General features: G+C 45.0%; 1 long non-coding RNA gene across 1 annotated transcript in view; it reads right to left on the bottom strand.

The window, feature by feature from the left end:
• The window catches only part of LOC306934829, an 81465-nt gene extending 68672 nt beyond the window's left edge, over nucleotides 1-12793 (bottom strand). Inside the window, exons 1-2 of the long non-coding RNA XR_013791347.1 lie at nucleotides 12650-12793; nucleotides 7154-7224 (exon numbers count right to left, since the gene is read on the bottom strand). This is a non-coding gene — a long non-coding RNA (uncharacterized lncRNA). The remainder of the gene's footprint in view (nucleotides 1-7153; nucleotides 7225-12649) is intronic.
• Nucleotides 12794-13277: the final 484 nt, after the last annotated feature.

Below are 13277 nucleotides of genomic sequence, written 5' to 3'. Positions count from 1 at the left end.
ATCCAGAGCGATTTACATTAGGCAAGAACAAAAGTAATCTTAGTAATGTCTAAGATTGATTCCTTCGGCCGAGGTTGAAAGCTTTTTTTTCTGCGTGGGAGGGTTTGCTTTCTTGTCTGTTACAGCTCCCTCCACTCCTCCTCTCCTCTCTCTCTCTCTTGTCTGTTACAGCTCCCTCCACTCCTCCTCTCCTCTCTCTCTCTCTTGTCTGTTACAGCTCCCTCCACTCCTCCTCTCCTCTCTCTCTCTTGTCTGTTACAGCTCCCTCCTCCTCCACTCCTCCTCTCCTCTCTCTCTCTCTTGTCTGTTACAGCTCCCTCCACTCCTCCTCTCCTCTCTCTCTCTCTCTTGTCTGTTACAGCTCCCTCCTCCTCCTCTCCTCTCTCTCTCTCTCTTGTCTGTTACAGCTCCCTCCTCCTCCTCTCCTCTCCTCTCTCTCTCTCTTGTCTGTTACAGCTCCCTCCACTCCTCCTCTCCTCTCTCTCTCTCTTGTCTGTTACAGCTCCCTCCACTCCTCCTCTCCTCTCTCTCTCTCTCTTGTCTGTTACAGCTCCCTCCTCCTCCTCTCCTCTCCTCTCTCTCTCTCTTGTCTGTTACAGCTCCCTCCACTCCTCCTCTCCTCTCTCTTGTCTGTTACAGCTCCCTCCACTCCTCCTCTCCTCTCTCTCTCTCTCTTGTCTGTTACAGCTCCCTCCACTCCTCCTCTCCTCTCCTCTCTCTCTTGTCTGTTACAGCTCCCTCCACTCCTCCTCTCTCTCTCTTGTCTGTTACAGCTCCCTCCAGTCCTCCTCTCCTCTCTCTCTCTTGTCTGTTACAGCTCCCTCCACTCCTCCTCTCCTCTCTTGTCTGTTACAGCTCCCTCCACTCCTCCTCTCCTCTCTCCTCACTCTCTCTATACCAGCTCAGAAATGACTCCGCTACATTTCAAATAGAAATATTGTACTTTTGAAACCACTACACTCTTGGGACCCACACTTGCAAATATATATAAATATATGATGAATGAATCACTTAAGCCCCATTTCAAATAGCGAAACCTGGGGAACGCGGTTCACTATTTTAATATTTTTTTCAATGTCATGATATTAAAAAGAAAATGTACTTTGTAATTTTGTACACTATTTACTTGAGTATATACTTTGTCCACCACAGCTTTTTTGTCTGTTACAGCCCCCTCCACCGTGCCCCTCCTCCTCTCTCTCTCTCTCTCTCTCTCTCTCTCTCTCTCTCTCTCTCTCTCTCTCTCTCTCTCTCTCTCTCTCCTCTCTCTCTCCTCTCTCTCTCTCTCTCTCTCCCCCCTCTCTCCCTCTCTCTCCCTCTCTCTCTCTCTCTCTCCCCCCCTCCCTCTCTCTCTCTCTCTCTCTCTCTATACCAGCTTAGAAATGAGGAGTCAGTCCCACTGTTTCAAGAGGTTTGGATTTAGTTTGTTTCCTAGCAACAGCCATACAATACAACATGGTTTTGTGTGAGACAGAGACACAGTGTGAGAGTAATGTGTGCGCAAGTGTGAGAGGGGAGCGAGTTGTTGCGTGTACATGTGTGTGTGTGTGTGTGTGTGTGTGTGTGTGTGTGTGTGTGTGTGTGTGTGTGTGTGTGTGTGTGTGTGTGTGTGTGTGTGTGTGTGTGTGTGTGTGTGTGTGACTGTGTGTGTGTGTGTGTGTGCGTGCGTGCGTGCGTGCGTGCGGTGGGGGTGCGAGGTTAGAGAAAGACAGTAAAATTTAGAAAGTAAAAGAGACAGTGAGGGTGTGTGTGTGTGTGTGTGTGTGTGTGTGTGTGTGCACTAATCAGCTGAGTACACTTTTTCCACTGCCGTGAATGTTTGGTGGGTTTAATCTCATGTGGAAACCTGTTCCACTCCACGCGCCTCTCTCTCTCTCTTTCACACACACACACACACACACACACACACACACACACACACACACACACACACACACACACACACACACACACACACACACACACACACACACACACACACACACACACACACACACACACACACACAAATTCTCCATTCACAGCAGACAGTACTTCCTCCCTGGCTTGATGTTACGTAAGGGCCAAGACGCTGAATGGAAACTGGTGATAAGCTGGTGTTTTATCATGAGGACAGACTCAGTGACCATGAGACAGTCTGTGTGGGGACAGACCCATGGCCACTGTGTGCGTCCATGCGCGTGTGCGCGCGTGCGCGCGTGCGTGCGTGCGCGCGCGCGTGCGTGCGCGCGTGCGTGCGTGCGTGCGTGCGTGCGTGCGTGCGTGCGACAGTATACTAGTACAGAAGAATGAGAAATAGACATAGTGAGAACCATTCCAGGTCCTCACAAGATAAATGTTTTTGCCAGCTGCTTGGAAAGCGGCTGGACAACATGTTGATCTACCTCTATTAGCGACCGTAGTGATGACTTTTTCCTATAGTCTGAACGGTCTAAAACCCATACATAGTCTGAACTAGGACTCCAGAGTAGACTAACTTTCTCACAGGTATCACTGGTGCCACCAAGCTTTTCAGTTGGTATAGCACCACCAAATTAGGTAGCACCATATTTGTCTTTGTATAGCGTGGTATTAATACATGACCTTATCATGCCCCCACATCGGGCGCCATTTATTTATGTAGACGTTTGTAGTGGCACGGTCTCGGGCTCGGTCGACACCGGATTAACGCCAGGCGAACGTCAAATGTTTTTATCAATGGAACGGGGAAGCACCGCTTTCCCCCCCCCAAGTAGCACTGGTGCGACCACATTAAATTTTAACTTGCACCTTAAGAAATTAAGTAAGTTGCACTCAGGAGCCCTGCTCTGAACGCCACAACGTGAAGCTGTATGGGCTGCATACTCTGAACGCCACAACGTGAAGCTGTATGGGCTGCATACTCTGAACGCCACAACGTGAAGCTGTATGGGCTGCATACTCTGAACGCCACAACGTGAAGCTGTATGGGCTGCTTACTCTGAACGCCACAATGTGAAGCTGTATTGGCTGAATACTCTGAACGCCACAATGTGAAGCCGTGAGCAGAGGCAGAGGCTGCGGCACACAAACTGATTATAGATGTTCAAAAACGAGAGTCCCCGATACATTCACAGAAGTTCCCGTCGTAAGTTTGTTTGCTCCCAGTCTTGTCACCCCTATTCACTCCAGCTGGTCAACCGAACGCTCCGTCACATGTGTGACACGTCATCACAGCAAAGACCAAATAGCAGCACTGGGAATACCGCGAGACCGCTACACTGCAGGCGGCATACAAAACGAGTGGATTCCAGCATATACTCCGACCCATTAAATTCACTACCCCATCAACAGTCAAGATTGAATTTTTTTATCTACAAACCTTCAAAGGAAAATCCTCTCTCATCTATGCCCACTTTCAGGCACTTTCACGTACTTTGTTGAGACCTGGCACCAGCCAGGGGTGTATTCTTCTCTCAACAAAGCCTGCCCTCTTAGTTATAGCCAGAGCCATAGAGTATATTTAGAGTTATGCAAACTCCGTTCACTTCATGGGGCCAGTCCAATGGCGGCTCTCCTACATAGACATCTATTGGTTTGTCCCTAATTGTGTCCCTAATCTGCCCCCTCAATATCGCAACTCTTCTATTAGATGGCTCTGGTTATACCTAGAGAAAGCACGCAGCACTGGTGGTAAAGGTGGTGGCTTAGCCATCCTGCACAGAAATGACCTGGACCTGTCTCCCCTCCCTCTGCCAGCACATTCTTCATTTGAATGTCTTGGATTTAAATGCAAACCCCCCTTTCATTATGCACAGCAATACTCATTTACCGGCCGCCAAAACCAAACTCACTTTTTAGAACTGCATATTACCTGAATATTCACATGGACCCCCGCAGCTGACTACTACAACTACTGCAGTGGTTCCCATACATTTTAGCCCGTGACCCAAAAGAGAAATTAGACATTTGCCCGGGACCAAACCAAATATATAGGGAGCATCAAAACACCTATTCAAGCGGCGGGCCACGCTCATATATTCTGGACTTGTCCTAAAATTCAGAATTACTGGCAGGATATCCACTCCACCTTGGAGACCATTCTGTGTTTTGAGATACCTCTGACTTGTTCTTTTTTATTGCTGGGAAATATCCCTGAAGAGTTTCTAATATATGATAAATATTTAATCAAGATCCTCTTAGCAACAAGTAAGAAAGCGATCACACGACACTGGTACCAACAGGACCCACCAACGAAAGAACAATGGATGGACATTACTGAGGAACTGTATGTTATGGAAAAACTAACATTCATACTTAGACTACAAGAGGATAAGTTCTATAAAAAGTGGGAAAAGTGGGATCTCTTCTCTCAGCCTAGCGATAATGCAAGTGAATTTCAGTGAATGTATCTTGTAATATGAAAAATGCAGCCTTGTCTTTTGTTTTTTAGTTTTTGTCTTCCTCCTTTTGTTCTTTTTTTCCCCGTATTGACTTTTTTGTCTTGTTGTCTCTGTCTTTTCTTCAGGCCCTCAGAGATGCACGGTCACTATTCTATTCCATTATCAACAATAACAATTGCAAATGCATGCACTGCTGCTTCTAGAGCTGGGCTTGTTTCTGCGGTGAAGTAAAAGGACAGAAATGAGAACTATAGGGACAATGTGGAAGCTCAGTTCCAACAAAACACAAGGTCTGTGACAAGGACTAAAAACAATCACAGATTACAAGGGCAAGCAGCAGTCGATGGAGTGCTGATGCTATACTGGCGAACAGACTGAATGCTTTCTACAGAATGTTCAAGGCTGCAAATGCCAGCCTGGTAGCTGGCACGATTAGCTCTATGGACAATGATGGAAGTGAGTATCCAACCCTGTAGCAGACAACATACTCGTTTTCTGAGAACGGTGTTCAAAAGGACATCAGCCTGCAGTCATGGGTCCCAGACATGGGGCGGTCATCAAGAAACTGACCTCTTGGTGCCAGTATTCACCGCCGTATTCATTCTACACAAGCCACCCGTTCTCATCGTGACAACAAAAAAGTCAGTCCCCACCAGACTGGCTAGCAAGCTGGCAGACCTGGGACAGAACCCTACAGTGACTGGGTAGTACTAGACTTAGACTTAGTAACTGCCAGACCCCAAGTGGTCAGGGTGGGTAATCGCACATCTACCACCCACTCCCTAAACACTGGAGTGCACCAGGGGTGGGCATTAAGTCCTCTGCTCTACACCCACAACTGTGTGGCCAAGACCACTTGCCATGTAGGCACATGTATTATTGAGGACCACAATGGAAACAAGACTTTTTTTGCGTTATCCTTTTAGCCTAAATGTCTGACTGTAACCTCGTGCTGTTTACATTTCTGACTAATATTGCATCAATCAAGAGATGGATTTATCTGATTCTAAGCATTCTGTTATACTTTAGCTATTGAAAAATAGCAGATCTACAAGTTCATAGCGCGCCACCGAGTGGCGCGCTATGAACTTGTAGGTCTGCTATTTTTGAAAAATCGTAAAAATGCGGCACAAATCTTTGAATAGGTATATATTCTTTCAGAGTGAACGTTTTTTTTATTTCGACATCAGGCCTAAATGGGCTAAACCAGACATTAATTGGACGTGGGGAATAGGGCTGTAAATTGCAATTTCATGTAGGAAGAAAGTGAAGGGTGTCACTGGAGAGGAAAGTGTTACGTTCCCATGGCTGGAACCATGAAATCTGAGAACTGACGGGAGAAGGAGAAGGAAGGAGAGATTTTGTGGGGACTGGAGAAAAGAGGAAGAGATCTGTGCGGAAGACCAAGAGCTCTCCCATTTACTATCCTCACTCTCTGGTGGCTCTGTTGCTCAACCCCACACTGTAAAGTCCTGAGTGTTCCATTTTTTCAATTTTGCAAATGGAGATTTTACACATGGAGATGGTTCCGTTTATATTGCACACTCTCCGAGTTTCAAATGAACAAATTCACTAAAACAGCCGGGACAGCGCTCCACACGTCCCAGACCCGCTCCCTTCTGGCTGCAAAACTATGGAATGAACTTCCCAGGCCATTACAGTCATAACTGCAGACTCACTCCCAATCTTCCGCCGTAGTCTGAAAACCTCTTTGCACCTCTTCCAGACTCCACCTTAGCTTGCAGTACTTGCCCTAGCCTCGACGACCTTGCAGGCATATCACCACAAAGGCTAAAATTATGCAATTTAGATAGCATATTATGTAGACATAGAATTCTATAGTGTATACTGTTAGACGGATGTTAGGTTTTTAGCTTACTTATGACACTTGATGACTATTTGTGTTGTTCTTGGTTACTGCAAGTCACTCAGGATTAAGAGCGTCTGCTAAATGCCTACATTTTAACACTAATAATTTTATACTGTGTACTGTCACATTGTTTCTTCTGCATTTCTTTTCTCCTGGCTTCTTTTTGAGGTTTTGTGAGGTTTCTCTACTGGTGAGCAGAATGCGTGCACGTGCAACGTGCATGTGTGCTCATGCGGGAGTCTTGGCAAAGAGCACGTGTTCGCGCAGCCGCTTCACCGGGGGACACTTTTGACAGTTACACCACCCCAGACAGGGTTCTTTCCCTCCTGGTGTTAAAGCTCGGCAGCGAACGTTTCCCACTTCCTGTTCAGCGCTGAATCAGCCCCTAGGAATGTACGAGCACTGACTCACACTTCCTCCTGGATATGACAGAGCTTCCTCTCCTCCACCAACTGATTTAGCCCCTCTCTCCTCCCTCCCTCTTCCTTTCACCCCACACGCAACCTCCTTCCTTTTTACAGTTGAAGGTTTGAGGGGACACCGGAGTGGAAGAAGTGACTCCAGAGTCAGCGTGCTTTGTGTGTGCATGTTTGCCAAGGGGAGTGTGGCGGCCGCCGCGAGCGAGGCACTAAAGAGGGGCAAGTCACTCATCCCTAACTCATTGAGCATCTGAGTCATCTGAGTTTAATTCATCGTGTCTATATTTAGATGCCTCAGCCCTGCCTGGTGACCATTAGTGAGCAGAACAGATGGATCTCTGTGTCACGTCGCTCCAGTTAGCAACAGGTCCACCATTAACTGGTCCTGGGCAGGGCTGGGGTCAGTCACAGTTCAGCCTCATTATGGGATTAATTGAAATGCATAGGAGAAAGATGGTCTATGTTCAGGTGAATGCCAATGTCTGTAGGGCAAAAGCACCTACCTTCAGAGTAGTAGCTAACACCTACATGATGTGAGACCGGTCCCAACTGGAAACCAAGGATGCTCTTCTTTCTGAATGAAGAGAGAGAGAGAGAGAGAGAGAGAGAGAGAGAGAGAGAGAGAGAGAGAGAGAGAGAGAGAGAGAGAGAGAGAGAGAGAGAGAGAGAGAGAGAGAGAGAGAGAGAAAGAAAGAAAGAAAGAAAGAAAGAGAGAGAGAGAATGAGAATGAGAGAGAGAGAATGAGATAAAGAAAAGTTAATGCCATATTATAGATGCCGAGTTGATAACAGTTTAGATATTTTCATGTAATGAACAGTTATTAGGATGGGGTATTGATATTAAGTCTTCATATTGAAGGCAAAGCATAAAATTGTTGTTAAAATGGGATAAAACAAATCCATGGGAAAACATTCTGTATGAATCAAAGGTTTTTCATAATCCAGTTTAGTTTAGTTTAGTTTATTTGATCATCCTTCAGTTTCAAATACAATATTTAAAGACAATGAATGGAAGCTGTTACAAAAACAAACCAGATCAGTATGCTGTATAAAATACATCTGACTGGACTTCAAAATAATTGCAACACATTATCCTACATGAATACATATACCTTTGACTTAGCTTCAAAAACATTGCAAAACACATTCCCACGCGGTAAAATCCCCATTGTTAATTTATCAATTTGTAGACACTCAGATTCTACTTGTAAGAATGGGTGTAATAATGATTGTTGTGAGGAAGCCCCTGCTGATCCCTGTCCCTTACAGTCAGCTAGTCTGACTGTCCCTCTTCCAGAGAAGCAGTGAGAGATGTGCATCCTACTGTGCCTGCAGATGGAATAACAGCCTGACAATTGTCTCTGCTACTCATTACTGCCCAGCGGTCTCATCTGTAAATGTAGGCCATTCACCGACTACTCAAGTGTGAAGCGGACGTCTTTCTTTGAGCACAGTGGAAAGTTTACCTTGTGACCAAGGTGCGCTGCGGTGCTGATTATGCAAACATCCCACAGCCAGTATGACCCTACATGCATGCACACACGCACACCACACACACCACACATTATGTACGCACAGAAAGAAACGCATGTATTTGCCTGAGTCATAGGTGACGTCACCTGCAACAGGTGCCTCGTTGGATACAGCAGGATCTGGAGCAGCCCTACTGTAGGTGTGTGTGTGTGTGTGTGTGTGTGTGTGTGTGTGTGTGTGTGTGTGTGTTTACACATAACAGTGCAATCGTTAAAGGGAGCGCACGTTGCACGTCAGGGGATCTGGGAAACGGCAAACGCTAAGAGGACCTTGTGATGTCACACAGTCATAACCAAGGAAAATGTTGTGCAACACCTGCGTCACTCTGTGCCGGCACAACAGCAGGTCACAGCCAGGAGCGGGGTGGTCATCCTCTAAACCATTTAGACCTGAGGACCATTCTACAAATGCCTTCTAAATCGTGACAGTTTTCTGAAAAACGCATGTCGTTCTCAAACATTTTCATGTCAAGGACCCCCCAAAATATATGTAATTGGCCACCGACCCCCATCTGAAAATATGTTGTTCCATGGGGACCTCGCAGATGCAAAGATTTGAGTTAAAATAAAAACGTTCGCTCTGAAAGAATATATATTCAAAGATTTGTGCCACATTTTAACAATTTTTCAAAAATAGCAGACCTACAAGCTCGTAGCGCGGCACTCGGTGCCGCGCTATGAGCTTGTAGATCTGCTATTTTTCAATAGCTCAAGTATAACATAATAAACACCTGTCAGCCTACTGTCTGTCCCTCCATAAATAAATATAAAATAAAGGCGAAAGCCACAAAAAAAAACCCATTTAAAACACCAAAAGGCGTTCCCGTCCAGAATGGGCTAAACAACATCTGTCATGTGAAGTCTCTGTAGTCCACATCCATGCATACGCAGAGAAACACACAGCAGGCACACCACAGAGGTGTAGGGTTTGTCATTAGATCACGACTGGTGACTTATAATGCATTAGAGGCTGGAAAGCACCGTACAGTCCGGGCAGAAGGCAGATAATGTGATGACTGCGAGAGCCACTTCAGATGAACACAACTTGTGGTATGTTTAGAGAGGAAACTCATACAGTCCAAACCTCCGCTGAGACTGATTCTGGCACGCACGCACGCACGCACGCACGCACGCACGCACGCACGCACGCACGCACGCACGCACGCACGCACGCACGCACGCACGCACGCATGCACGCACGCACGCACGCACGCACACACACACACACACACACACACACACTTGGGCATCATACACTTGGGCATCATATAAAAGTTACTGCCAAGAAGCATTGTTACAATAGAGAAATAATCTACAAATGTTGTGCTCTATCTATCTATCTATCTATCTATCTATCTATCTATCTATCCATCCATCCATCCATCCATTTATCCATCCATCCATCTATCCATCTATCTATCCATCCATCCATATGCATAGTGTACACAACAACTTGTGTTGCGCTGGACCAATGATGATTTGTTTGCATTAATATGAGACCATCTGCTGCATCAGTGGAATTTCCCCTGCCATTTCAGGTAGGAGAACACCTGCACATCAGGGAACGTTGACTGAGCAACAAACACACCCTATGCAGAGGAGCAATTGGGGATAGGTTGCTTGCTCAAGGGCATCTTGACAATATTGTTCAAGAAGGCTGAGATTTTCTCAATCGCTTTTCCAACCTGGTCCAGGGATTCCGACCTTCAGATCAAAAGCCTACATGAATCCTATGTCCCTATTCTAAGGCTAACATTCAGCAGATTGTGTTGCAACACGTACGTTTGTATATCAGCTATTTTAGGCAAAGAGATTTGATGTAGAGGGGAAAAAGTAGTGTACCAAGTATAGAGCCCTGGGGTAACACTCGGGCTACTAAGTATATACTGTAGGATTTAACCACTTAAACAAATATTCTGGACCAGAAAACATTGCAACATAGCAGATCTATGCCCATATTTCGTTTTTTTTCCTTTTGATGTAGCATTTTGAGATTTGCTTCAAATGTAAAGTGTGTTGGGGTGCCCGCTGGCCAAGTGGTCCAGGCGCATCATGCCACATATAGGCCCTCATTTATCAATCGAGTGTAAAATCTGCCCCAAATTCGAGTGTAGGATTCGTAGTACACCCACGTCGGGTCGGCATTTACAAAGTGATCGCAGACAGCTGTTTCTTCCTTAATTTCGTTCCGACGTTAATAAATGTGACGGCTGAAATCTATCTGGCACGCCCTATGAAATCAAGCCTCGCCCTCGTTTTTGCGACATGAACAACTGCCATACGACCTGGAAACCATGGTTACAGGAAGAAAAAAAAGGTTCCCTCGCTGCCCCCTCTCTCATACACAGACGCACGCACACGCAACTAAGGCAACTTGCAACTTGTATCTTAAATAAATAAACCTGCATGAATTAAATAAAGCTGTATAAAGGCCTACCCTGTCTGTTTCTCCTCTCGCTTCGCTTCCCTTGCTGCCTGCCTCACCCACCCCCCGCACGCACGCACGCACATATCGCAATTTGCAAGCAAGAAGCAACTGTCACTGTGTGTTGTTAGTTGTATATTAAATTATTAAAGTCTTTTTAATTTAATATACAACAAGATATATTAGTGAACGAAAACCTGAACCTGTGAACCATGAATTAAATAACAAATAGGCACACACACGCTGCTGTTTTGCATAGGTGCTCCTCCTGTCCTGTCTGTCTGTCTCTCTCTATCACTGTGGTCCGTCCGTGACCGTGACCAACTGACCATGCACCGCACGTTCGACAGTATTTAGATTGCCTCGCAGTCGCTGCAGTGGCTGGGCACTGGTGGTGGTGGGCTGGCTGGGTATAGCCTACCTATCTCCGATGCTGTTGCCTGTTCCCACTTGCGCTGGCACGGTACATTTGGCATTCGAGCGACGCGTCAGGTTTATTAAACGAGGAGGAGATTGCACATACAGTAACTCCAGAAAGACATTGGCCTGCTGTAGATTAGGCTACAGTATAGGCTACCCACGTTGGGACTCTCCGCAGCTGCACTAGCCTATAGTAGCCTAAGCCTACTCTCCAACGTCCCGTCATGGAAATATTTCAGCACAGACAGCCCAAATCCTCGCATGTATGCGCTCATGCAAAACACTGTTTAAATGGCTTGCAACATTGGCAAAACATTGTTTTTAATTGCGCGATTTTAATTACTTGTAAAGTTGGAAATCTCCTACTAATTTCATATGACACAAAGACACATCTTATATGTATTTAGCCCATATATACCTATACAGTTTTATATAAACATTTTAGGAGTGAATACATATGTTTAGATGCCTGTGACAGCCTCTCAGCTGGTCAAACAATGCTGCTCCGCTGTTCTACGACAGAAAAACAGGTGAGGACAAAGCGTACGACAGCTCCCGACCAGACGTGGTTTTTGTCTTGGCTCAAGTTCAAAATCAAACGTTGGCGCAAATGGTAAATGCCGAAAATTGCGGTAATTTCGGCGTACACCCATATTTTGGCGTACGCACGGTTGATAAATGAGGGCCATAGGCTTTGGCCGGACAGTGCGTTTCGTGTTCGAGTCCCGTTCATGACAACCTTTGCTGCATAATCTCTCCCCTTCTCTCTCTCGCTCTTTCCTGTCAGTCTTCACTTGATACTATCAATAAAGGCAGAGAATCAAAAAACAAATCTTTAAAAAAGAAAAGAAAAAATGTGTTACAAATAAAATGTATTATTATTATTATTATTATTATTACCCAATGAGTCGCAATGCAACACATTGTGAGCTTGTACTGTACATAGTGTATTTTTGGTTTATGAGATTTGGTGTAGATGGAAGAAAGAAGAGAACCTAGTACAGACCCCTGAGGGACTGCCGACCAACGAATGGTTTAAGTGGCTAATATAGCATGGATGCTTTCCATGCCAGTAGAAGATGATGACACACACCTCTGCATCTGTTCCTCAGTAAAGGTCAAGGAAGCAACAATGATTAGTCAGTGTTGTTTTGGCACATATTCAGTGTGTCGACCTTTTACCTACTAAAGTACTGTATGCGTAATGCTAATGGAAGCTAAATGTGACTAAAAATGACTAAGTAGAGGCCAGAGTGGATTAATATGCCCACTGTTTCAAATTAGTCATGTAATCCATCAGAGGACGGATACTGTTACTGAAAGTCACTGTCACATTCATTATACCCACAGAACAGTTGTCCCTTTGGTGAGTGATATTACTCAGAAGAGTCATGGTGATTCATGCACAAGGGATAGAACCGTAATAGTTTGCCCATTTAACCTGTGTCAATTTGGCTGCCTTTTTCCATTAACTTTATCTTTATCAAATTAACGATGGTGATGATACTTTTGCACTCACATTAACTAAACATTCCTATTATCAGCCACAAGGACAATGACAGAAATTGTACCTCCTGCCACATAGCATTGGGAGAAAGTTCTTAAAACTGGTCCTTATTTACCTTGCAGACATTGGGATGGGATGGACTGCCGTCCTTCGATTATGTTCGTCTTACAGTATTTGTGGACACTGCCACCATGTGGCTTCCATCCAATCTGAGAGTCTGGCTGCAACCAGAGTGACCAGATGGTGGGTGGTCCTTGGCTCTGCACAGTCCTGTATTCACCGAGCATCCATCTATATTCCAGACACAAAGTATGCCCAAAACATGGATTAGGAAACATTTAACATTTTTATTGTTCAGGTACATTAGTGGAATGGGGTTAGAAAGGGTGCTGTTTACAGCATTATAGTAACCCCAAGTGGTTCAGCTAATTATGAAAACATTTTAAAAATTAAAATACAGCATTAAAACATAATGATAATGAAAGAGTTTGAAAGGTTCCACTCAAATTCTCCGGAAAGATTAAGCCAATGGTTTTGCTGAGCCAGATATGTATTCATTTATTTGTATGCAGAAATCCAACATAACATGAAAAGAGTCAAATAATTATGTTGTGGTATCCATTTAACAGTAAGTGTAGAATGCAGCTGAATTAGTACTAATAAAACATGTTGATTTGAAATTGATGCTATCCCTTCATCCATGCCATAGAATCGATGCTAACATGATTAGTACCGTCCGAATG

This window comes from Electrona antarctica, assembly GCF_951216825.1.
Source record: "Electrona antarctica genome assembly, chromosome: 13".
Classification (NCBI taxonomy): domain Eukaryota; kingdom Metazoa; phylum Chordata; class Actinopteri; order Myctophiformes; family Myctophidae; genus Electrona; species Electrona antarctica.
This window is presented reverse-complemented; position numbering and strand designations above follow the sequence as displayed.